General features: G+C 33.7%; 1 long non-coding RNA gene across 1 annotated transcript in view; it reads right to left on the bottom strand.

Annotated features, from left to right (window-relative positions):
• Positions 1 to 13494: 13494 nt before the first annotated feature.
• LOC140608629 (uncharacterized) overlaps positions 13495 to 26910 on the bottom strand; it is a 28280-nt gene continuing 14864 nt past the window's right edge. Inside the window, exons 3-4 of the long non-coding RNA XR_012010605.1 lie at positions 14380 to 14564; positions 13495 to 13795 (exon numbers count right to left, since the gene is read on the bottom strand). This is a non-coding gene — a long non-coding RNA (uncharacterized lncRNA). The remainder of the gene's footprint in view (positions 13796 to 14379; positions 14565 to 26910) is intronic.

Raw genomic sequence — 26910 nt, 5'->3', positions numbered from 1 at the left:
CATTGCTTCCACTCTCATAAAAGCCACCATCACCTTTTGCCTGCACTCCTTCAGTAGCCTTGTAGCTGATCTCTCTGCCTTATTGTTGTTTTTAGTCTATTCTCTATACAAAGATCATTTAGAAGTGTAGGTCATCATTTAATGGCCCTGCTCAAAATCCTTTTCACTGGGGGTACCTGGGTGGCTCAGTAGGTTAAGTGTCTGCCTTCAGCTCAGGTCATGATCTCAGGGTCCTGGGATCAAGCCCCATATGGGGCGGGGGGGGGGTCCCTGCTCAGCAGGGAGTCTGCTTCTCTCTCTCTCCCTCTGCCGCTCCCCCTGATTATGCTCTTTTTCTCACTCTGTGTCAAATTTTTAAAAAATCTTTTAAAAATGCTTTTCATTGTACTTAGAATAGAATCAGATGTTACCATGGCTTCCAAGGCCCTGTGCCATCTTACCCTGTCTACCTGTTCCTGTCATCTTGTGAATTACTCTTCCTTGCTCATTCTCCTCCAACATCGTTGACTAGCTTTCTTTTAACTCTTCAAATACACCAAGGTCATTTCTGTTTCTCAAACATGTAAGGTCTTTCCAGCTTTTGGATTTTGTTGTTGTAGCCCTGCCTAAAATGTTCTTTTTTCTTCTTGTTGCCGCCCTCCTCCTCCTCCTCCTCCTCCTCTTCTTCTTCTTTCTTCTTTCTTCTTCTTCTTCTTCTTCTTCTTCTTCTTCTTCTTCTTCTTCTTCTTCTCCTTCTCCTTCTCCTTCTCCTTCTTCTCCTCCTCCTCCTTTATTGTATGTTTGTTTATCTTTTATATAATGGCTGATTTTTTTAATCCTTTAAGGACATCTCTCTAATGTTTCCTTCTCAGGGAGTTATTTCCAGACTGCCCTTTTTAAGTGCCTCCTCTAATCCAGAGTCATACTCTCATATTCTGTTTAGTTTCTTTCCATCATTTATCCCAATTTAAAATTATCCTATTTATTGCCTTTCCCTCTAGCTAGATTGTAATCTTTCTGTAAATCTAAAAGTAGTTTTAAATGGAAAGTTTTTTTTTAAAGGTGATTAAACAAAAAATGCTTTGAAATGAATTGATGATCTGACAAAGAAACTTAGGAATTTGCAGAGGTCAAAAATGAAGTGAGAGCAGGAATTCCTAGATTCATCATGATTGCTGCATTGGTGGAATGGTGTCTTCTCTTTTTTCTGGTAAAGTATTTTTGTGTCGGGATGAGATGTGGACAGTTTGTCTGCTCTGGGCCTCTTGTGTATCTTGCTGAGTCAGCTAGGCCAAAACTTCAAAAATTGCAAGGCCTTTATTGAATCATTTCTTTAGTTTTTCTCATAAAGATAATCTTGAAAACTAAGGGGGTTTGTCTTACACCAGGTATCCCTCTGGACAAAGAAGTCTTGCTTACTTTTTGCTGTAAAAATAGTGGATTCTCTAAGCTCAGGCTTCATCTCCTGTAGCACATCCTCATGTGTTTACAGATTCCCTCCAGCCCTGTAATCAAGCCCTCCTGCTATAATCAAGTTCTTTTCTGTGACCCAGAAGTCTTGTGTCTTCTTTCAGCTTTCATGGAACTATGGAAGGCTGGCATAGATACTTTGGCAGGCATTCTTTTGGTTCTAGCCCTTCTCAACACTGTCATTTTTTTTTTTTTTTTTAAGCAGCATAAAAGCCCAACAAAAGAGTGTCGATTTTCAATTCTTTCTTCTCCACTGAAACTCTGGTTAAATATGTATTGACCTTGTTATTTATATTCTTCAGTTTTTTTTTTTTTTAACTTCTCTTGTATTCCTTCCATCTCTGGTTGTCTGTTTCCCATTATCTCATTTATTAATTCTCTTTTCAGTTGTTTTTCTTATGCTTCCTTAAATTGTCTGTTGAATGTTTAATATCAAGTTATGTTTTTTTTTTAGAAATTCTATTTGTTCTTTTTCCAAATCTGCCAGATATTGAGAAAAATGTTCCTTACTCATGTTTTCAAATTCATCGTATACTTTAGGTACTTTTAAACATATTTTAAAATTTATTTCTGATAATTCAATAATTATCCAAATAATTCTAAAATACCAATCAGAATAATTCTGAAAATACAGTATCTGATAAAAAATCTGAATTCGTTGAGATTTTATAGTGTGTTTTTTTCTGCTGTTTCTTCCTTATGGTGCCTTATTTCTTCATGCATTATGTAATTTTGGAATGTAAGTATATATTTAATTAGGTCTGATTTAGTGACCTAGCTTGAGATCATTCCTGTAGAAAAGGATTTGAATTTGCTGTAGCCAGGTGTCCTGGAGCACCTTCAGTCTGAGGCTCTTCAAATTATCTACTATTAAGGATGAAACTGTTGCCAAAATTATCAAGGGTGACTTCTTGCTTCCTCAGTGCCCCATAATTAAAACCCCAAGAGGAGAATGAAAAGTTTTCCTGTTGCTTTTGCCTATAGGTGTGTATTTCATTGAGATTATAGCTTTGAGTGCCTTTACCTTTCCCAAATCATCATCTCATGTTCACTTATAGATTGTTATACTATGATCTTCTTTCTTTCTTCTATTATACATGTAGGCCTTTTCTCTCTTCTCTAGTTTTACAGGCCTAGCTTAGAAGTTTGACATTCTGTTCCTATTCTTTTGTCATTGTTACCCTTAAATTTTAATATGCATACTTAATAATATCTTAGGCTTTCTATCCTCATTTAGAATACCACAAGCACATTTGATCAATATAACTGTAAATCTTCTTCCTATCTTGCATGTATTTTTATTTAGCATTTCAAGTGCTACCTTTTTTCCTAAAATAAACTTTTAATTGAAGTATAATATACATAAAGAAAAATAGACGTAAGGTTCCAACTCATTAAAATTTACAAAGATTTTCCAAAGCTGTCTAAACACAGCTGAGTAATCACTACTCACATCAGAAATAGAATATTTCTGAAGTAGTAGAATATTTATAGCATCCCGGAGACCTTTGTGTACTCTTTCAAGAGAAAGCGCATTTTTGACCACTAATTTGCTAAGTTTTGGTTTTGAACTTTATTTAAGTAGAATAAATATATAGTTAATATTCTTTTGTGTTTGGCATCTTTACTCAGTATCATTAGTGAGGTTTATCCATATTTTTGTATGTGGCAGTGGATTGTTTATTGCTATAAAGTATTCTAATTTATAAATATATATTTTATTTATCTATTTTAATATTGAGGGTTATTTGGGTTATTTCCAGTTTTTAGGTGGTACTAACACCAGCTATTCTGATACTGATGCTATGAAAGTGCTATGAAAATTTTTACATGTCTTTGGTTGCATTTTGTGTGCATTTTTCTGTTGGAGTAGAATTACTATAACATAGAAAAGCATATGTTCAATTTACCAGACATTGCCAAGCACTTTTTCAAAAGTGATTATTCCAATTTACACTCTTACATAAAATGTTTGAGAATATCAGTTGTACTATATCCTTGCCAATATTTGGTATTGCCAGTTTTTTTCATTTTAGCCAGGGTGGGTATATAGTTGTATGTCATTGTGCTCCTAATTTGCGTGTCCCTGAGGAATAATAACATTGAACATTTTTCACATACTTAGTAACCATTGTTTATCCTTTTTTTTTGAACTCTCTTTTAAAGTGCTTTGCTGGGCAGCCTGGGTGGCTCAGCGGTTTAGCGCTGCCCTCAGTCCAGGGCCTGATCCTGGAGACCCGGGATTGTGATCGATCGAGTTCCATGTCAGGCTCCCTGCATGAAGCCTGCTTTTCCCTCTGCCTGTGTCTCTGCCTCTCTCTCTGTGTGTGTATCTCATGAATAAATTTAAAAAAAGTAATAAAGTGCTTTGCCTCTTTTTAACATTGTGTATTAAAATTATTGATTTGGGGATCCCTGGGTGGCGCAGCGGTTTGGCGCCTGCCTTTGGCCCAGGGCGCGATCCTGGAGACTCGGGATCGAATCCCACGTCGGGCTCCCGGTGCATGGAGCCTGCTTCTCCCTCTGCCTGTGTCTCTGCCTCTCTCTCTCTCTCTCTCTCTGTGACTATCATAAATAAATAAAATTAAAAAAAATAAATAAATAAAATTATTGATTTGTTAAAATTCTATATATACTCTGGATAGAATTCTACTTTCAGATAAATATGCTGCAAATATGTACTTCTAGTTAGTTCATCACCTTTTCATTCTCTTAATGGTTATCTTTTTTATAATAAGTTCTTGATTTAATGTAGTATAATTTATCATTTTATCCTATTTACAAAATCTTTGCCTATATCAACATTTTTATCTTTTAGAGGCTGCATTGTCTTACCTTACACATTCAGGTTTACAATCTACCTGTAAGTGATTCTTTTCTGCATAGTGTCCAACATGGATCAATTTACTTTTTAAGTATGGATAGCCAAATAATTTAGCTCCATTTTTTTTGAAAGGTCATCCTTTTCTTCATGCTGCATGCGGTACCATCTTTTTCATAAATCAAGTGCCTTCATAACTGTAGGCCTATCTCTGAAATGTCTTTTCTATTCTGTTGATCTTTTTGCCTATCTTGTACCAATACCATAGTGTCTTAATTACTATAGCTTTAAAGGAAGGACAAGTTTGTTTTCTATATTATTGAGATTGGTTATTCTTTCACTCATGTGTGTTTCACCTAAATTTTGAATTATCTTTCCAATTAAAATAAAAGTCATGCTAGGATTTTGATTGGAATCAAATATTAAATTTATAGATCAGTTTGGAAAAACTTGAGATCTTTACAAAATTGAGTTATAAATTTATGAACATGACATATCCCTCAATTTAGTTAAGCATCATTTTCTCTCAGTAATGTTTTACATATTTCTTTATGTCACTTTTACCTTTTGTGCTATTGCCACCTGGATTTTTGTCTTTCCCCAATTAACCATTTTTAACTAATCTTTTTTTTTAATTTTTATTTATTTATGATAGTTACAGAGAGAAAGAGAGGCAGAGACACAGGCAGAGGGAGAAGCAGGCTCCATGCACCGGGAGCCCGATGTGGGATTTGATCCTGGGTCTCCAGGATCGCGCCCTGGGCCAAAGGCAGGCGCCAAACCGCTCCGCCACCCAGGGATCCCCCAATTAACCATTTTTATATGTTTTACGTAATTATTTGGATCTACTAATCTACTTATTAATTTTTTGCACACCATTGATTTTTGTATTCTACTCTTTCCATCTGAGCTTAATTTCTTTCCTATCGTCTGTGTCTTTTAGTATTTATTTCAGAATGTGTTCATAGTTCTAAAGTCTGTGAGTGTTCTATTATGTAGTTCTGTTGAAAGCAGTCTTTTTTCCTGCAGATATGATCTTCTAACAATATCCCCTTGTACTTGATATTTTATATTCTTCAAATTCCATCAAATTCTCTTTATATTTTGTTTTCATCAGTCCTGCTGAGTATGTGGTAGTTTTCTTCAGTTTGAGAATATATTCTTTTTACAAAATTTTCATTTTGGAGAAGTTTTTATGTGGTATTCCTTTAAATAATAGTTCTCTTTAATTCTCTGTTTTTGCATTTCAGAATTCCTATTGGACTTCAGTTGTTTCCTCTGAATATATCCTTCATGACATTTAACCTGTTTTTCATGTTTTCTGTCTCTTTAAATCATTTTGTGGCAATCTGGATAATTTTCTCAAAAATAACTTCCACTTGCCTTAGTTTCTCTTTAGCTGCCTATTCTAATCACTAACCAACCATTTTATACATTCTCTAAGGTTTTGTTTGTTTGCTTGCTTGCTTGCTTGCTTTTTGAGAGGGGAGTGGGGAGGGTCAGTGGTTGGGGAGAGGCTGAGGGAGAAGAGAATCTCAAGCAGCCTCCATGCCCAGCACCAGCTTGACATGGAGCTCAATCTACCACTCGACTTTGTGATCATGACCTGAGCTGAAATCAAGAGTCAGACACTTGACTGACTGAGCCACCCAGTCACCCTGTTTTATTTAATTTAAATAACTACAATTTTTGGACCTTCTATTTGACTCTTTTTCTTTTCTTTTCTTTTTTTTAAGATTTATTTATTTATTTATTCATGATAGAGAGAGAGAGAGAGAGAGAGAGAGGCAGAGACACAGGCAGAGGGAGAAGCAGGCTTCATGCAGGGAGCCTGACGCGGGACTCGATCCCGGGACTCCAGGATCAGGCCCTGGGCCAAAGGCAGGCGCCAAACTGCCAAGCCACCCACCCTATTTGACTCTTTCAAGCCAGTCTGCTATTTTCTCCACACTATTTTCTTCATAGTTTATTTCTTTTGTTCATCTTTCCAAAATTTATATGTACTAATTAAAATTAATCGGGCAGCCCAGGTGGCTCAGCGATTTAGCGCCGCCTTCAGCCCAGGGCGTGATCCTGGAGACCCCGGATAGAGTCCCTTGTCGGGCTCCCTGCATGGAGCCTGCTTCTCCCTCTGCCTGTGTCTCTGCCTCTCTCTCTCTCTCTTTCTCTCATGAATAAATAAAATTTTTTAAAAAAGTGAAATAAAATAAATAAAATTAATCTTCCAGGTATACGGTTTTATTTTATTTAGATCTTGAGATTGGAATTTTCCTATTTGTATTATTTCCATCTCTTCCTCTTGCTAGTATTCATATAAATTTTCCCTGTGACTTTGAGCTTATCTTTAGCAGTGGTTGATTTTATTAGAGGACTTTTTGTATCCTGCACTTAGAAGCATCAGTGGTGTTTCATTCAATTGTCTCTGCTTCTGGAAATTAAAAAAAAATAAATTACTTCTTTAGCTTTCAATAGAGACGAGCCTAAAAACTTTGACCTTATTTGTGTATAGCTTATAGTTTTAGTTTCTTGGGGAACTCGTTTTCACCCATGTTGGGAACAGACAGCAAGTTTTGGTGATGCCTGAAGAACCAGAGGACAGAATTTCTCTAGTTCTTGTTTATGAGTAGGGTTACTCTTCATGGATCTTGGCTTTATATTTAGGCTTAAAGTTCATTTCTCCACTTTGTGTTTTCCTGAGACCTCTGATGTGTTCATGTGCAAGCTTTAAATTCTCAGCCCCTGCCATTAAGATCTATAAAATTTTGATCCTAATGAATTATTTGACTTTTGCTTCAAATTACTGCAAAATTACTTGAATACTTCTTGTTTCTGGAACATTGAGTTTTCCATTCCTTTCCTTCTTTCCCTCCCACCTTCCCTCCCACCTTCTTTCCTTGACCATATATCAAAAATATTTTGAATATATTTTATCTAACATTTTTATATGCTTGGAGCATGGCAGGACAAGCATATTGATCTGATAGATGTCTCATCCAAGACTCAACATATATAGAAAACTAAGTGTTATAGTAAATAACATCCCAACCCTATAATTTATATAATAATTAATTGTATATTTTTCTTTTAAAATTATATCATTATTTCTTATTTTTAAGATTTTATTTATTTATTCATGAGAGATGCAGAGAGAGAGGCAGAGACACAGGCAGAGGGAGAAGCAGGCTCCATGCAGGGAGCCTGATGTGGGACTCAATCCCAGGACTCTGGGATCACGCCTTGAGCTGAAAGCAGATGCTCAACTGCTGAGCCACCCCAGTGTCCCAAATTATATCATTATTTCATTAACTACTTTTTATAATTATAAAGTTAGGAAGAGTCACTTAATGTTAGATGACAATGTGTTAGTATCTGTTTTACATTAATAATGTTCACTATCCCAGACCTTATTGTCTGGTTTGGGAGAAATACAGAAATAAATATTCATATACATAAATGACAACTACAGAATGTTTTGAGGGGCTGATTTTATATTGGAGAGATTTTCAGGAAAGTCCTCTTTCAGAAAGTGATCTTTAAGTTGATGAGAAGGAACTCGCCAGCTTAAAAGTTAAGAAAGAACATCTCAGAAAGACCACTGTATGTAAAGGTAGGAGAAAACTTGATACCTTTAAGGAACTGAAATAAGACCACCATCATTGGAGTGTACTAGGAAGGGAGAGACTTCCCAGTGGTGAAAGTAGGAAAAATTGAGAGTTAGGTCATTTAAGATCTGGCTGACCTTGTAAGGAATCAGTTTTGTTCTGAATGCAATGGAAAACATGAAAGGATTTTACATAAATGGTGGTGTAATCTTATAAATAATCACTTTGATTGCGGTTTGTAATAGAGTTGAAGGGGGTAAAAAAGGAAGAAAAAGTTAGCAACTTGTTTCAGGAATCTAGGCAAAATATAGTAGTGACTTTGACTAGAATGGCAAAGATAGAAGTGGAAAGGAGAGAATGGCATAATATTATATAGTATAGAAATTCTACAAGTGATAAGAATGACATCTAAGTGTGCATCTCTTTGAGGCTTGATTGAGGGGTCCATTTTAGCATATGTATTCAGGGGCTTTTAATCTGGACTTCAAAGGGCTCTCAAACTTTTGAAATTTAAATTTTGAGTCTATGGGCCTATGTGAAGTTATCTAGGGGGATGGTCCAAACCACTTATTTTCAAAAGATCTATGTCTCTAGATATAAAAAACTCCTGATTTAGGGGAGTTGATTATAGATATTTTTCCTCTAAAGTAGTCTTTTGATTAGGACTTTCTGATAAGACAATTAAAAATTGACAAGATCCCCTTGGCAGCAACCTAGAAAGAATATGTTTTATGTAGGCACGATATTAAAAGTATTTAATAACCGATATTTCACTGACATATGTCAATCAGAATAGATAGCACAATCAAATGAATGTTGGCCATAATCAACAGCTATTTCACTATTGGTGTACCCCAGCCAGATTCTATACCGTAAGTTAAAGAACAGATTTAGTTGTAATCAACCAAGAAGAGTATAGCATTAAAATCCATTTATAAAAATTGAGGGATGACGTCTATAAACAGGATAAACCCATCACTCTTTATGGTAGTAGGTCATGGTTCCATATTGAATAGCTTATCTTCTAAAACAATTTTGAGTTATAAAACATGAAAATAGTTTAAAAATACTACAGATACTAATGAGGTATACCACTATATTCTAACAAAGTTATGCCTTTTTTGGCTGATTTATCCAACAGATAAATCTTATGGACACAAATAACTGAAATAATTTAAAAATAATGAAAAATGATTTTTAAAACTGATTGAAAATAGTTGTTTCCAAGCTTTGTTCCAAGGATATATGAAGTAAAAGGCAATTATAACACATGAAGAAAAAGTATTATCCTGGATATAATTTTTCTTTATCAGTTATAAAACCTTCTAGTATCTTGAGGGGAGGGGGTGTTGAAGTCTTAAGTAATGAAAGTAGTACAAGTAGTTATATTTTATAACCCAGGAAGATTGAAAAAATACATAACAGAGAAACTGAAATCAGACACATGTTTTAAGACATTTTAGACTAATAGAAGGAAAGACTAGTATGGAGACTATCCATTTTTCATGAATTCATGAAAAGCCTAAATAATAAGCTATTCTTGAAGATATACAGTTTTGTTTTTCTTAAGTACACACAGTTATTTAAACCAGTTGTTCTCAGACCATTTTAAGCAGAGCTCCTATGGGTCTTCATTTAAAGAATTAATGAGACTGACTTGCAATTAAAAACATCCATTTATGTAAACATTTGTTAAAAATCTATTAATAATTATTCTTAGATTATTTAGAAATCCAATGTCATCTCCTGTAATTTTGTCTATACTGTTAATTTGATTAACAATTGCTTTTTCATAGTACATACCCCAGGTTTAATTATTGCAAATCTTAAATTAGTATTGTCCAGATTAATGAGGTTTGACTATTCTTAAAAATGAATTCCTTTTAAATGAAAATAATCTCCATCTACAAAAGCTAATGAAACATTAATCTGTAGGCAAACATGTTTTTGACATAATACTTGGGTTTTTAAAAATATTTTAGAGAGAGAGAATGAGTATGAGCATGGTGAGGGACAGAGGGAAAGAGAGAGAGGTAGAGAAGCAAACTCTATCCTGAGCATGGGGAGCCTGATATGGGGCTCAATCTCATGACCCTGAGATCATGACCTGAGGGGAAAGAGTCAGACACCCAACTGACTGAGTCACCCAGGCACTCCTTGGCATAATACTTGTTATAAATTGTCTTGGCTTGGGGTAGGCTTGAGAGTTAAATATGCCAGCCATGTGAACTTAAGCGTACCTTTCCTTCCAACTATATTTATATCCATTCATTTATTCAGTGAATATTAATGATGTCCCTTGGGCAACAGGCAGTATTTTGAATGCAGAAGATAAAGGAATGGACAAAACAGACTCTCTACTATCATGGAATTTCCATTCTGAACATCTAATGGGAAAAAACAGGTAACAAGATAAATAAGTGAAAATATTATGTTAGATGGTGAAAAGGGCTAAGGAGATACTTAATGAAGGGGAAGAGCTAGTGTGTTTAGCAGATTAAATATAGGTAGGGTCATCAGGAAAGGACTCACTAACAGGGCATTTGAGTACAAATTTAAAGACGATGAGAGAATGAGATATGCTAATTCTTAGGGGAGAACAGCAAATGCCAAGATCTTGAGACAGCAGCTAACTAGAAATGTTAGAGTCATAACGATGGGTAAGGTGAATGAGAAGAAGAGCAATAAGAAATGGGATCTAGAAGAAACTGTGCCAGATGTCATGGGGCTTTGTAGACCTTTATGACTGTGGTTCTTGCTCTGATGAATAGAGAACCATTTGAGGGTTCAGAGCAGTCTATTGACATTACTTGCTTGTAGTTTTAGAGAAACCACCATTCTTACTATGATTCAAACAGATCAAAGGGGAACAAAGGGCAGACCAGAGGGATAAATAGGAAAACATTGTGATAATAAGGAGTAAGAGAAATGTAATTTGGTCAGGTTAGAAGCTGTGAAAGGCAGGAGAGTTAGTTAGATTGTGATTATATTATGAAGGTAGAATGAATAGGATTTTTCTGATGGTTTAGACGATGGGTATGAGAGTAAGAAAGGAGACTAGAAAGACTGTAATATTTTAAAAATAATCTTTTAATTTTAGAATAGTATTGGAATTATAGAAAAATTACAAAGATAATACAATGTCTGCATATCCCATACCCAGTTTCCCTATTATTAATATCTTACTATTTTATGATACATGTTACAATTAATGAGCCAATATTGATACATTATTATTAACTAAACTTCATACAGATTTATTTAGTTTTATTCAGATTTCTTTAGTTTTTGTCTAATTTCCTTTTTGTGTTCCAGTATCCCATCCAGGATACTACATTACATTTAATTGTCATGTCTCCTTAGACTCTTCTTAGATGTGACAGTTTCTCAGACTTTCCTTGTTTTTGATGACCTTGGCAGTTTTAAAGAGTACTGGTCACTCAGTTGGGATTGGTCTGATATTTTTCTCATGATTAGACTGGAGTTACATGGATTAGGGAGGAATACCAGAGGTACAATGCAATTTTCATCATATCATCTCAAGGGTGCAAACAATGAACATGGCTTATCACAGTTGATGTTAAACTTAATCATTTGCCTGGGATACTATTTGTGAAATTTCTCTAAAGTTACTCTTTTTTCTTCCTTTCTATACTGAGCCCTTTGGAAGAAAGCCACAAAGTGTAGCCCACACTTAAGGAGTAAGGAGTTATTCCTCATTTCTTTAAGGGTTGAATATCTACACAAATTATTTGGAATTCTTCTCTATGGGGTGTTTGTCTTTTATCCCTATTTGTTTGTGTAATCATTTATTTATATCAGTATGGACTCATGGATATTTTACACTTTGGGTTAAAATCCAATACTACTTAATTTTGTTGCTCAGTTGTTCCAGCGTTAACCATTGGGAACTCTTTCAGTTGGCTACTATGTCCCTTTGACACACTACCATATGTGTGTCTCCTTTGGTTCTCCAAAGGAGAGAGAGCGCTCGAGTGAGTGAGTGAAAGAGTGCGAGAACAAGAGAGCAAGAGAACTTTCTTACTTTTTGGCACTGTAACATTCTTTAGGCTTATCTTTTATGATTCCTCCTCTAGTCCAAAAATTAGCCATATCACCAATTAATTCTGGTTCCCTTTATTGGAGAGTGTATTCGAAACCAAAATCTTGGTATTGGCTGTACGCATTTCTACTGGGGTGTCATTGCTTCTGTATCTCTTAGATCACAGAGCAAGGAAATATATGCCTGCCTGCTAACCTGTGTATCTACATACATATATAAATTTTTCTGTAGGTAGCCATCTGTGTTTCTATTGGGCTAAACATAGTTCATACTAATGCCTCCACTTCTAATTCATTACCACATACCATGTGGTTGATTCTAGCCATGTCCTTTTGCTTATTGGTTAAGTACCCGCTCCAACAATGGGAAGCCTGTTGCACACCAACTGTCATTCATCTACAAAATTGTTCAATTTCAGTATATATGCAGAGTGGTTTCAGAATTATTAATCTATACCACTGTGGGATATAACTTTATTAATATAGTGCTTTTATATTGTACTTATGCCATTAATCTTACAGACTCTAGTCCTTTCTAAAGTTACTTAAGTCAGCACCTTTGCCCCTATCCCTTTCAGTAAGGGTGTTTCACACATTCGTAATATACTTAGATCCTTATCACATTCTGTATTCCATCCTGAGATTCTCTGACCTCCTAAATGTTTTTTAAATTAGTATGCATTAAAGTGTTGCAAAGTTTTATGAATTTTGACAAATGTGTATGTGTCATACATCTACCACAGTAGAGTCCTACAAAATAGCTAAATATCTCCTGAGTTTCATCTACTCAACCCAACCCCTCTATCCACCACTTGATACAAACTCATGATTTTGAATAACAGAGTATGGGGCTTTAAATAATCATCTCACTCATTTGTATTTATGTTTAAAAGCTTTAATAAGAATATAAGGAGGAGTATGATTATGGTTGTTCTGGTTATATATTGCTTCTTAACAAATCACCCCAAATTCAGTCATAATAAAAGAACATTTATTTCCTTCTCTCTCTCTCTCTCTCTCTCTTAATCACAAACTTGTAGGGCACCTGGGTAGCTCTGTGGTTGAGCATCTGCCTCAGGGCGTGATCCTGGGGTTCTTGGATCAAGTCCCACATCAGGCTCCCTGCAGGGAGCCTGCTTCTGCTTCTGCCTATGTCTCTGCCTCTCTCTCTCTCTCTCTCTCTCTCTCTCTCTCTCTCTCTCTCTGTGTGTGTGTCTCATAAATAAAGAAAATCTTTAAAAAATATCACAAACTTTTAATTTGTGCAAGGCTTAGTGAGGAAGGCTTATCTTGATTGCTGTACTATATGATTCAATCTTAACCTTTTGGTGGTTAGTGCACTTGTATAAAGATACTATCCAGTGAAGGTTTTGGAAAATATATTCAGTGCAACAGATATTTATTGAGTACTTACTTGTATATAAGACACTTTGCTAAGCAAGGTGATGAATATAAAAGATACAAAGGTCAAGATGTAATTCCTGCCCCAAGAAACTTGTAGTACATATTAATTTTTGGTGGAGATTTAGATGCTATAACAAAAACCAAAATAGCAGTGGCTTAAATAAATAAAGTTGATTTTATTTTTTAAGCTACAATCTAGTATAAGTAGTTCAGAGTTGATATGGTCCATCCATGATGTCAAGGACCTTCGTGTCTTTTAGTTGTCTAAAGTTGTTTAGTTGTTGCTTCACCATTCCTAGGACCAAATTGTTTCACAAACCCTGTCACATCTGGGTGATGAATGTTAGAAGAAGGGATGGAATGAAAACATATCACTCTCTTTAAGGTTACATATAGAAATTGCTTATATCACTCAGCTTGCATTTCCTTGATGAGATTTTGTTTCATGTGGCCATACCTACATTCAAGGGAGAATGAGAAAAGTAGTATTTAGGTGGGGAAGCCCATTCAAATATTATGTTACTGAGTATAGGTGGGGAGAATATTTCCACAAGGAAAATATAAACCATCTTGAAAAAATGACTATTATATAAAGAAGAATGTGATAGGAGTTATTAGATATAAACAATGTGATTTAGGAGATAGAAATTAATTTTAAATTTTAATAAACAGGAAAGTTTAGATACAAGAATCTGGACATTTAATTATGAGTAAGAATTTGAAAGGCAGAATTCTGATTAGAGTTAGAAAGATATAGTTAAATTTGGTGAGCAGAAACTCCAGGCTAGTTTTAAGTCATACTTCAGGAGTGAAAGTAACTGAAGATAAATCTAGAAAGGAAGGTCAGCAGCCAGTTGTAGATGACCTTTAATTTTAGGATATATTCTGAAATGAGGTTTGTGGATGGGCATTGCTAACTGTATGGCACATAATAGATTATTAATGTTAGATTTCCGTACTTAAGGATTTAGGTTTAATTCATTTAGATTTAATACTTTTACTGAATGTGACAGTTATTTTTAAAGAAAAGAAATAACTTACATAACTACTTCGGAGAAGTTGCTTCAGTAGGGGCCACCAGTCTTCTGTGGCCAGTTGGTCTCTCTTCCTGCAGCAGATGCGGGGCAACTGGTCTATGCTCACCCTCCTCTTGACTCTGTAGATGGACCCTGTACACTCCCCCATGGAGGGCAGATGTAGCAGTAGGATTGCCCAGGTGCCATATACTTAATGCAGAACAAAAGAACATATATTGTGCTTGTAAAAAGGGAAGATATTCTTCAACAAGGTGATAAACCCAGCAGAAATTATGAGAGCTCTTTATTTCTTGGTAAGGAAGTGTTCCAAGTCCCAGTCTTATGTGGCTGAGTGGGGGCTGAAAGGCTGTATGCATGAGACTGCCTTTCTCAGCCCTACTTCCTCCCATAATTTTAGAAAAAGTGTAAAGAAGCCGATAAAAGATAAATTACCTAGATGAACTGTCTTTCTTTAAAGTAATTGTTTGGAAAAATACCAATAGACAATACTACAGCATAGAAATTGCAGAAATAGTATATTCTATTACATGTGAAAATTACAAATAATTGCTAAGCATTATATTTATCTTAATTATAAAGTTTGAGCTTGATTTAAGTACTATGGCATTGAAAATAAATTATTTTTATGACAGTATTATTCATTGATTTTTTTCTGTGCATTTTGATTTTGGTATTCAATTGATTTCTGCTTTTATCTTGTTATTTCTTGTATTTAATTTGAATTTATTTTGCTCTTCTTTTTCAAGGTAGAAACTTTGATTAGTCGAGTTATTTTTCTTTTTTGGGATATTCTTTTTCTAATATAAACATTTAATACTATAAATTTAATGCTTTTATAGCAGCCTACAAATTTTAATGTTAGATTTCTATTTTAATTATATTAAAATTTTTCTAATTTCTTCTGTTTATCTGCTTCATAAAATTTCTGTGTCCTATGTCTATAGATTATTATTTTATTTCTAAATATTTGTTTTTTACCCACGTATCTTTCTGTTCTTTATTTGCAGTTTCATTCTATAATCTGAAAATCTATCTTTTATAATAACAGTTGTTTTCAATTTGTTGAGATTTGTTTCATGGCCCAGAATGTGGTCTGTCTTGGTGAACATTTCATTGTATTTTTTTTTAATTTTTTTTCCCACTGTATTTGAAAAGAATGTGCATTGTGCTCTGATTGGGAGAGTGTTCTATAAATATCAACTACTATGATAGTGTTCTTCAGGTCTGCTATATTTTTATGAATTTCTATCTACTTTTTCTGCCCATTACTGAGAGTGGAGTATTTTAGTGAATGTTCTAGGATTTGCACTGTAAATTTGTAACATCACAGTCAACTGCCAAATATTACTATTTCACTTAGTGTATAATTTAGCAGCTTATAACACTACAGTTATATTTGCTCCTTCTCATTTTCATGCTGTAATTGTCACACATTTTACGTCTTCATCTCTTACAAACCCACAATTGTGTTGCCATTTTTACTTTAGATGGTCAATTATCTTTAAAGTGATTGAAAATAAGAAAAAAAGTCTTTTATGATTGCCTTCATTTTATCATTTCTGGTGCTCCACATTTTTTTGTCTGTTCATATTTACATCTAGTATTACATTTCTTTTGCTTGAAGAACTTCCTTTAACATTTCTTGTTGTATATTGTATTGACAATGAGTTCATCTTTAGTTTAATAAATAAAAGAAGAGAAAAAAAAGACTATTTTGCTATCATTTTTGAAAAATACTTATACTAGGAATGAAATTCAGAATCAATAGACTTTTCTTTTACAGTGCTATGAAGATTCCATGCTGTTGTATTCTGACTTGCTTAGCTACTTACTGAGAAGTTTGTGGTAAACTTTATCTTTGTTTTCCTCTCTGAAATGTTTCATTTTTCTCAGGTTGCTTTAACATTTTTCTCCTTTTTCCAGCAGTTTGACTATGGTCAAACTGAAAATTTCAGTTTTGAAATTTCATGTTGTTTTGGAGATATTTTTCCATATCTCTTGAATTCTTTATTCTGGGTTTTCCAGTCTTTTTTTTTTTTTTTTTAATTCAGTATGGATGATTTATTTTGCTCCATTTTTAAGTTTACTGATTCCTTAGCTGTTTCCACTCTGGTAATGTATGACAGAGTATGTCAAAGGACTCTATTACTCTATTACTGTTTTAATTTTTATTATTCTATTTAGCATTTCCATTAGACTCTTAGTTTTCATCTGTCTGATGAAATCCCTTATCTGCTCATATATATTATCTGTCTTTTCCTCTGATCATTTAATATGTATATTATGGTTATTTTTATGTTCTTGTCTGGTAATTTCAACTTATGGATCAACTATGATTCTTTGATTGCTTTATCTCTTCACAATGGGTCATTGTTCATAGTATTTTTTTGTCTCATATTTTTACTTGTCTCATAACTTTTTATTGAATTCTATCATAATATATAGAATAATAGAGGCTGAGGTTAATAGTATTTATGCCAAAAATGCCTCTTCTTTGACCATATCCTTAGTATGAAACTATTTAATCAAGATTTTGTTGTTATGATTCTCTTCATTGCAACATTAAGCTTCAAATTTATCCAGTAGTTAAGAAGAGTTACCTTGTGTTTTTGTTAACATTCTTACTCTACTCTCAGCTTTAAAAGTTTTCCCACACGTTATAGAGACCTTTGTCTATGCTCTTGATCCTTCCGTAGTGGGAGATGGCTATTACTTGGTACTGGTTTTATGTTAAGGACCAGGAGGAATTTCCTCTTCTACTTTTTTGAGTGTTCATCTTCAGTGTTTGGAATGCTTGTTTCCCTTGGTCTCAAAGGTGGACCTTTGCTTGCATTCCTTCCCTTCCTTCCCTTGATAGCCAAACCCTGCTTTGTATTTGTGGTTGATCTAGGGCTGAGATAATTCCTTGCCCTTTATCTGGTGCTAGCATATCTCTGCTCGTTATTGGTGTTAGATCCTGGGGTCAAAAGGCTTGTCTGCCCTTCCCTTATGGATATAGGTTTTCTGATTATATACTTCTCCCAGCAGCAAAGGATCTTTGCCTGTGTCCTGGAAATGGTGAGTATTTCCATCCCAATCCTGAGTGAGTTTTGATTCTATGCTGTATTAAAATAATGGATTTTTACCACTATCCTAGAGGATGAGAGAATTTGCTGGTCTTCTCCAAATGGCTTAAAGCTTTTGCTTCATAGAAAGAAAAATATAGGGAAACATTAAAGACTGCACAATAGCTGAGTATACGCTAAATGCCTGTGCCATGTGGGGAGAGCTTTTTCTTCAGTCGTGCCCTCCCACCTCTGCCCCCATTAGTCTTTTTCAGGAGCACATAGGGAAAAACAATGGAAAAGAGCTTGTAAAAGACTGAAACTCCCCTTGTTTCTGGATTACCCATTATAGAACTGAAATGCCCCCCCCATACCATTCCTTTAAAATTTTGTTAAAATGTTAGCTTATTTATTTTAATCTGCTTGTTTGATAGCCATCTTTTTTTCTTTTGCTTTGACATAGGTGAAATGATTTGTATGTCCTGTCTCTACTCATAGAGGCTTGTCACTATAGTTTTCTTGGTTGCCTGCAGGCCTCAACTCTGATGGACTCTGGAAAAGCTATGATTTTGTAGATCATCTTTCTCACATTATTAATGTGAAAGCAGCATTCTTTTGTGGCTTTCTACATCTTTGTCCTAAGTGGAACCAAACTAATTATAGTAGGTTCTTATTTTCATGCTATCTTAATGAAACATTAAACATTTTCTTCTTATTTTATTCAGAATTTTAGTTGTTTTCAGTGGAAGGGTCATCAGGGTGTTTAGTTTTCTATGCCTTTGGAATAAACTGATTAAGTCTTAAAATTGATAGTAAAGCTCTATATTCTTAAATATCAATGCTAAATATGTAAGAACAATCACTAAAGCTTTATAATTATCTTATATAATTTCCAACCCTTTTAAAAAACACAAAATTTTACTAATTTGACTAAAGGCAGGGCATGGAATAAACATTACTTTGCATCTAATTAAAAAAAAAAGACTTGTATGTAGTATTTCAGAGGACCCTCTTGAATAGGAAACGTTTTACACATTTTTAATTTTTTTCTAAAATCAGATCTTTCTAGAAACAGTATAAGATTGTCTTCTCTGAAGACAAAAATGGGAATTTTTCATTCTCTAATGTCTGAATTAGAGAAAGAACAGCATTTTGATTAGGCTGTTCATTATTAGTGTTATTCATTATTAGCTCTTCAACAGCATTTATTAAAAATAAAAATCTAACATTAAGGGCAGATTATTTTACAGAATGGTGGGATTTTTCAGTATCTTTTTTTTCACCAAGAAAATATTTTTTTCTGACCTTTGCTTTTAGCACTAACAGAAATGTCTTTTAAGTACTATGAAAATATATTATACTTTCGTGTTTGTGCTGCATAGTTCAAAAATGCAGTTGTGTCATTTACCTCTTTGCAGTCATTTTGTTACAGAAATAATGGAGAAATGTGTTACCACAAAGTCATCTTTATGTAGATGAGCTGGTAATGGTGATAAGGATCATGAAATACTTAGTTAATTCTTACAGGTTACTTCCAGGATATTTACGTTTATCTCTCCTGGACACAAGAGAGGTAACATAGTTATCTTTTTTTTCCCCTAAAATTCTGAATTGTCTTAAGAAACACACACACACACACACACACACACACACACATATATAAAACTTGTTATTCTTTCATAGAAGCCTCAAGCTCTAAAATTCAATGACTCTCTAGAATCAGTTATTAAAGGGGGCTTTGTATTTGGTGAATTTGTCTTAGACACGTTCTCAGAAGATTTTCTAACCAAAATATCAGTATATGACAGTTTTCTAGCATAGAACCACAAATAGTGAAATATGATAAAGCTTCATTGTCTTTAGCATACTTCCTGGAAAAAAAAAAAGAATCATCTCTCTATTGTGCAGGATGATGAACAATTTAAAAATCATACTGTTTGTAAGCTCTCTGATTTGGAATTCATGCCTATATGTTGCCTTTAATATGTGAATGTCTTGAGGAATCCTTTATAGAACATTCGGTTTAGAGGGCATGTTTATATCCACTTAGAATAATATTCTGAGTTAGGCTGAGTTTATTTCCATCCTTCAGAGAAAAAAAAACAGTATGGAAGGAATTTTCAGCCATTCTAGCATGGACATTAATTAACAGTGAGACCTCCAGTCTTTTAATCATCCACTACCTTTGTACAGAAGATCTCTCTTGATATAGATACACTGTTAGATACTGATAACACATAGATGAAACTGCAACCCCTGACCATAAAATGATTATATAGTCATAATTTTAATCTGGTAGGAAAGCAGAAGCTAAAGCAAATAATGAGTATAGTGGAATAATTGCTATAATGAGAGCATAGACAAAATGCAGTGAAAGCAGAGGCAAAGGAAAACCTAATCATATTTGGGAGTACTAGGAAAGACATCCCTGAAAAATTATACAGCACCCTTGAATAACCCCTGAAAGAAAGAGTAGACATGTTAGTCACAAATCAGGGCCTAAACACTGGTTAGACAGCAGAGTTTTAAGGTATATAAAATGGCATGTCCAAAATCTGGGAAAATATGGAAATTTGAAACATTTGGGGAACTTCCAATATTACTGGACTCATAGAGCAGAAATTTCAATGCAGAGATGGAAGAAAAGGAGACTGGAGGTAGGGACAGAGCCAATAGTCAAAGATTTTTCAAATTTTAGGCTTCTACCTTAGAAAATAGGAGGAGGCCATTGGAAAGTGTAAGATAAATCAGAGGATTCAGTTTGCATTTCAGAAATATAACTGTGGTTTGACTGTGGAAGATAAAAACAACAGGGCAAGATTTATTCATTCTTTCTGTATTCCCCAAATTGTATTAGAGAATGGGTGCTGTGTTGAGTACTAGGAGTGTAATAATAATAACTAGTGTAGTTTACAGTCTAGGGGAGGAGCTGCACAGAAATCAAGCAAAGATACACCCTTTAGAAGTTAGAAACTCAGTGAAAGAAAGGACTTTAGCTAGAATGGTCAGGGAAGGACACTCTTAGAACTTTCATTGCTATAAACAGTGTACTATTTGTGACAAATTTACAGCTGATCATAACAACCAGATTGTCATGGCATTGAGCTGAGATTGTCAATGAGCTCTCAAGTTATATTCAATTGGGAATGTGTTCAACTACACCCTAATCTAGAAGATTTATTAAAACCTTTTCACTGTAGATGTATACAGAAAACGTATTTTTATAAAAACTATTTTTCAAGACTTGAGTTGAAAAATAGCCATACTTTTGAAGGTTATTTTATTTGTATGAATCGTCAAATAAGAATAGAAATACTTGAAGTCTGTAATTAAATACTTAATTTTGAATAGTTACAAAGCCATGGAAAGATACTTTACTGAAGTTAGCATAGGAGGCCTGATATAACAGAATAACCAGTCTGTATGAACTGGCAGAGATTATAATGATCCATGGACTGGTATGTTATACTAAAGTGGGTCAGGGTATAGTGTAGAAATAGCTATTACAAAGAAGTCTCCAATATAGAGTAGGTAAGATATTTTATAAGCTTCTCTGGTCAGTGATGGGGCATATGTGATTCAGAACAGAACCGCAACCTATTGTTTTTTATTTTACTGTATGTGGGTATATGGTTTCCTTCTCCAGTAATTGTATTTTATTTTATATGTGTGATTTTTGTTTTATATGTGTGTCTATATGCATTTAAATGTTATATAATGTAAAAATTATAAAATATAGATTTTATAATGTAGGTTCTGTTTTTCTTAACTAAAGAATTTAAAATGATAATCCAAGTAATTTTTTACCAACTTTGGTTAGATTCCATAGGAATTATATACACAATGTAGGCAACACCTGTTACCTAATGATATATGAGCAAGGTCTATTCCCATGTGGCATGTTAGCATGTAGTTAATGTTTGTTAAGTTAAAGGGATGTTTATATCTTTTGGAAAGGGTCATATTATAGTGACTAATAGTGTTGACCTAGCTCTCAGAAGGCTTGGATTCTAATCCTGTGTCTGCCATTTATTAGGTTAAATGTTAGGCGAGTTATTACTTAATCTTGCTGTCTCAGTTTCTTCACGGTTAGAATAGGGAGTGAAATTCTACTTATATATAGGCAGGTTGCAAGAATTCAATGAGGTAATCACAGTTTCTGCTACACATTAATTTCTCAATGTTTCAACCTCTGATTATTTAGCAAAAAAAAAAAAAAGAAGTACATGCTTTTCCTAAAGAAAAATAATTTACTGTCTAAAATCAAAAGTAAATTTGGGGAAAGTGGGCTCATTTTGCTCTGAAAAATGTAACAAATCTGTGTTGAAAAACAAAGTCATCTTATGAAGGAAAGGAGAAAGAAAAAAAAACTCTACCCTCTATCCAGTTCAAGGAGTTTCATTTAAAGGCTTTGATAATCCAGGTTCCACAATGTGAATATATGAATAGGTATTAATTTGTAATGGGTTTATCTAGTTGACACATTGCTGGTTTTTATTAGCATTATCGTTTGGATGGTCATGAATGTTTTGATTGAAGACCAAAATCTCTTAGCATGATTTTACTTAAGTAAAATTACTTAATTAATTACTTAATTTACTTCAAGAAATGTTTAAAAATTCAACGTTTACATTTATAAATTAAAATACTAATAAATAGAATAAACAACAATACAATAAATGAATTGCTGTTCAGCAAAGTGTTTCCATTAAAATTAGTATATTTAAAGCATAAAACTATGTAAAAATTATCCTTATTTTTTCAATAATTTAAAATGATATCAGAATGCAAAAATGATGACCACTATTTTATTTCACTCCTAGATATATTTGAAATGTATCTGAATATTTTTTGAAGTATGTATGTATGTATGTATGTATTTATTTATTTATTTATTTATTTATTTATTTATTTATTTATTTAGAGTGGGGTGAGAGGCATATAGAGAGAGAGTACCTCAACCAGACTTGACACTGAGTATGGAGCCCACTGTAGGTTTCACTTTCATGATCCTGAAATCATGACCTGAGTCGAAATCAGGATTCAGACATTTAACTGACTGAGCCACCTAGGTGCCTGAAATGTATCTGAATATTAAGGAACACCAAGAAATTTTGCTATTGCCATGTCTAAAATGTTTGGAAATTATAGGTGAAAATGCTTTATAATGAAATTAACTTTATTTTTTGTTATTTGTACTTTTTGTGTGTCTTTAGAATATTTTAAACACCTTAGGAGCAGTGACTATATCTCATTTTGTATTTTCTTCAGGGTAAGGCATATAGGAGCTTGTTCAACTATCAATGTTCATGACAAATTTCATTTATACTAAGTTTTACTCTAAATTGAGTATGTTCTAATTGGATTCTAAATGTAAATAATTATCAAAATATCTTCACTAAGAAATATATATTTTCTGTCACTATTAGAGTTTACTGGGAAGATAAAAGTACAGGACTAAAAATATCCTTGTACTGACAAGGTTTTCAAACTAAATTATTGATGTTTTGTAGGTATACTGGCTATTAGAAAGTTGAAAAAAATATATTTCAAAGACCTGTAGTACAAAATGGAAAAGAAACAATTTAATTTTTCACAGCTATAAAATGATGAAAGCTAAATTTCATTTGAAACAAAGTATATAATTTTTATTTTGAAAATAAAATCAGGCACACCTGGGTTGCTCAGCGGTTGAGCAGTCTTCAGCTCAGGGTGTGATCTCAGTCTGGGGGATTGAGTCCTACATCCCGCTCCATGCAGGGAACCTACCTTTCCCTTTGCCTGTGTCTCTGCCTCTCTCTGTGTCTCTCAAACAGACATGTGTTTAAGAGCTTGATCTTCATGCGCAGCCTGTGTTTTCAGTAAGAATTGGTGCTGTGGTTGAATTTTGGGGAAAAATCTTTGAGTGAGGTATGAGCATTTAATTAACATTAATATTTTGAGGGGCACCTGGGTGGCTCAGTGGTTGAGCATCTGCCTTTGGCTCAGGTCGTAAATCCAGGGTCCTGGGATCGAGTCCTGCATCAGGCTTCTCACAGGGAGCCTGTGTCTCCCCCTGCCTGTGTCTCTGCTTCTCTCTCTATGTCTCTCATGAATAAATAAATAAAATCTTTAAAAAATTAATATTTCGATTGTATTATGTGCAATAGAGAAAAATGTATACAATATAATATTTAGCCTTTAATTCAAAGAATACTTGAATTCTTTTAAAGTTTTATTTTTTTTCTTTCACTGTTAGTAATAGCTTAATTTTTCTGTTGAAAACAACATTGCTAATGTTAAACCAAAATCCCTAACAGGAAGGCTAACCAATGTTAGTACTATGAAGTTTGGTCTAACCCTGGAAATGATAAATTTTCCCAGGAGTCAACAGTTCATCAAGACATCATGACTTATGTACTCTTTTTCTCCACATTTTTCTCTTAGCAATGGAGAATAGAATTTTTACTGAATTTTGATTAAATGGGTGTAGAAATTAATCTGTCTTGCCATTTTTGTTTTATTTGGAAAATCCTAAGAGTTCAAAGTTTCATAATACATTCTAAGTGGCTTTCATAATACATTCTAAGTGGCTTTTATATCTGAAGAGTTAGAGCCTTTAATAGTGTTCCTATCACCCTACTTCTACTTTCTCTAGGAACGTTTGATTGTATGTGCAACTTTAAAAAAAAAACAAACAATATTGGGTCAAATGCTGAATTCTAACTAACATTGTTTATCATTGGAAAATATTTCAGTGTTGTCTTTTCTGTGAAAAATGCTAGTGTCATGTGGAAAGACAATTACATCTTTCAGCCCTACCAGACTCAGTCCTTATATTTCTTCTGGGATCATTTCTGTCTCTCTTAATTTACTAGTAGAAGTGGATATAGCAACTAAGAACACCATATAATTGCATACCTTGCTGCCATAAGAGGATTTTATTTTTAAGAAGATATTATTTTCTGCTTCAGGGTAAAGGTATGTATTTTTTAGTGTCATATTTGTCCTAAATCCAGCTGTGCTACCTAGGTATCTGGTTTTCATTATTTTTGATGAGGAGAGCACTTACTAAGCCCAAATAAAGACATGTGAGTAAATTTGGTTGATGTTACAACTCAACACTTATGCTTATTATTAGCTCTGACTTTATACATCCTGGAGTTCACATAATTTGCCATTTCTGAAATCTAAACTCAAACACACAGGACAGTTCTTTAAACATAGACACACAAAAATCACCATTTCAAAATGATTATTTTAACTCAATGCAACTGGAATTCTGCAGTTTTGAAATGTGTCATTTTCCCTCAAAGGAACTTCTGGGAACATTGCCAAATCAGACTTTTATCTTCTGAAACAAAACTTGAAATTTAGCAAAGATGTATTTCTTACCATACATACATATCATTATATGAAAAAATTAAGGCTATCACATCATCCCTAGTGTCTGGATTAGTTGAGTTACTATTCAATTTTAAATGAGAACAGGAAATTTTCTTTAAATTGAGAGTTTCCTCCCAAAGACCGAGTTATAAAGTATTCAGTGTTAAGGGAAACATGTCATTAGATGACAAATACAATTTTTTTTCAGAGAAAGAGATAGTCATGATCATTATTTCTTAACCTTATCAAAAAATCTCAATTTTTATCTAAATTTAGATAAGCAAAGATAAAAAATAAACAAGTAGTTTACTTGTTTCATTTATAAGGAACATTCTGTGTATGCATGTAATTTATATCTTTTTTTTGTCTTTGCTCTTATTAACGTTTATATTAGTCAGTATACCTTGAGTACTTTATAATAATCACATATAACCAATGTGAATAATTTCTATACCTTTAAGTACAAATATCTTTGGTCATCTGTAATCTATGAACTCATAGATGTGAGTATCATTAAAATGAATCATTTGGAGACTTAACATTTGTAGATAAATTCCAGGAAAGGTTCAATTTATTCTAATTTTTCTGTATGAAGGCTATTGTGAAATATCTTATTATATCTAAATTCCAGCACTTATGATTATTTTTGGCTATTACTGACTCATTAAGGACAAAGTGATGACAAAGGTTCTAATGAAAATAGATTATGTTAGGGCTTAGGGATTCAATGATTCAAAACATAATTTTCACAATTTGACTATATACCAATATAAATTAAAATTCTTAAAGTTCTACTTCCATCTTGCTATACCTCTGCTCAGAAAAATTTTGCTAATCCCCAAGATTCTACAGTGAAATTATTGCCTTGGTATTAAAGGAATTCATTTTACCATATGCCTAACCTATATTTTCTATTCAAACTTTGACCATATTCCTACATTAAGTTCTCACAAGTAGTCAAATTTATTTATTTGTTAACCTCTGAACATTCAGTCTTTTTATTTCTAGTTCCACAATTCATCATCCTTGGTGAACCAGTTGTAGAGGCTGGAAATTCAGCACTCTGGATATTTTTGTATTGTTAAAGTCATGGGCTTCCTTTGATATATAATGAGCCTTGCCTGACCAGTCTACCCAGTGAGGAATCTGCCCAGCTCTTGCAAGTGCCCTGTCTGGTTCCTCCAGAGTTGCTGCTATGAAGAAAACAGTTCAGTAGCTCTGGTTGGAGTCTGTGCTCAACCACATGAAGGTTTCCCAGGCAGCTCCAGATTTGAAACAATTCTGTCTGTAGAATGCTCAACATGACCCCTTGTTGACTACAGTATCTTCAAGTATGAATCCCTTCAGACTACAGAAAGTCTTTTTTAGTAAAACAAATCTTGGGATGGTTTTTTAAAGCACTTTTTGTGAACCAGTCAGTATTCAAAGGAGAACTAAATTTGAAGCCTGTACAAGAGCTTTTCCCTAAAATGTCCCATACTCTATGAATTGCTTTTGTCAGTCCTTAACATCCACCTCTCTAAATCTTCATAAATTTCGATTTCCTAAGGGTAATGATTTTATGTACACTGTCAGCAGCATACAATAAGATACTTAGTGAAAAAAAATAGTTATCCTTGATAACCGTGCTCTTTTAAAAAAAATTTTATTGCAGTATAATTAACATAATACAGTGTTAGTTTCAAGTATACAATATAATGATTCAGTAATTCTTTTTTTTTTTTGATTCAGTAATTCTATACATTGCTTAGTGCTCATCAAGATAAGTGTACTCTTTTTTTTTTAAATTTACTCTTAATTCATTTTATCTATTTCACCCACTACCCCACCCACCTCCCCTCTGTTTGTTCTCTGTTTTTAAGAATCTGATTTTTGTTTGTTTGGTTTTTTATTTGTTTTGTTTCTTAAATTGCACATATGAGTGAAATCATATGGTATTTGTCTTTCTCTGATTGACTTATTTCAGTTAGCATTATATCTTCTAGTACCATCATGTTGTTACAAATGAGAGCTCTCAGTCCAAATTTTTGTGGATCCCTGAAAGCCTGATTTATGTACTCATCTTTACCTTGAGTTTAATCCATGAATGTGAAGGAAAGCCTTTTCTCATAGGTGTTTGCATTCCA

Source organism: Canis lupus, chromosome 18, assembly GCF_048164855.1.
Source record: "Canis lupus baileyi chromosome 18, mCanLup2.hap1, whole genome shotgun sequence".
In the NCBI taxonomy this organism is placed as follows: Eukaryota; Metazoa; Chordata; class Mammalia; order Carnivora; family Canidae; genus Canis; species Canis lupus.
The sequence above is the reverse complement of the archived record's forward strand: the minus strand, read 5'-3'. Positions and strand labels throughout refer to the sequence as shown.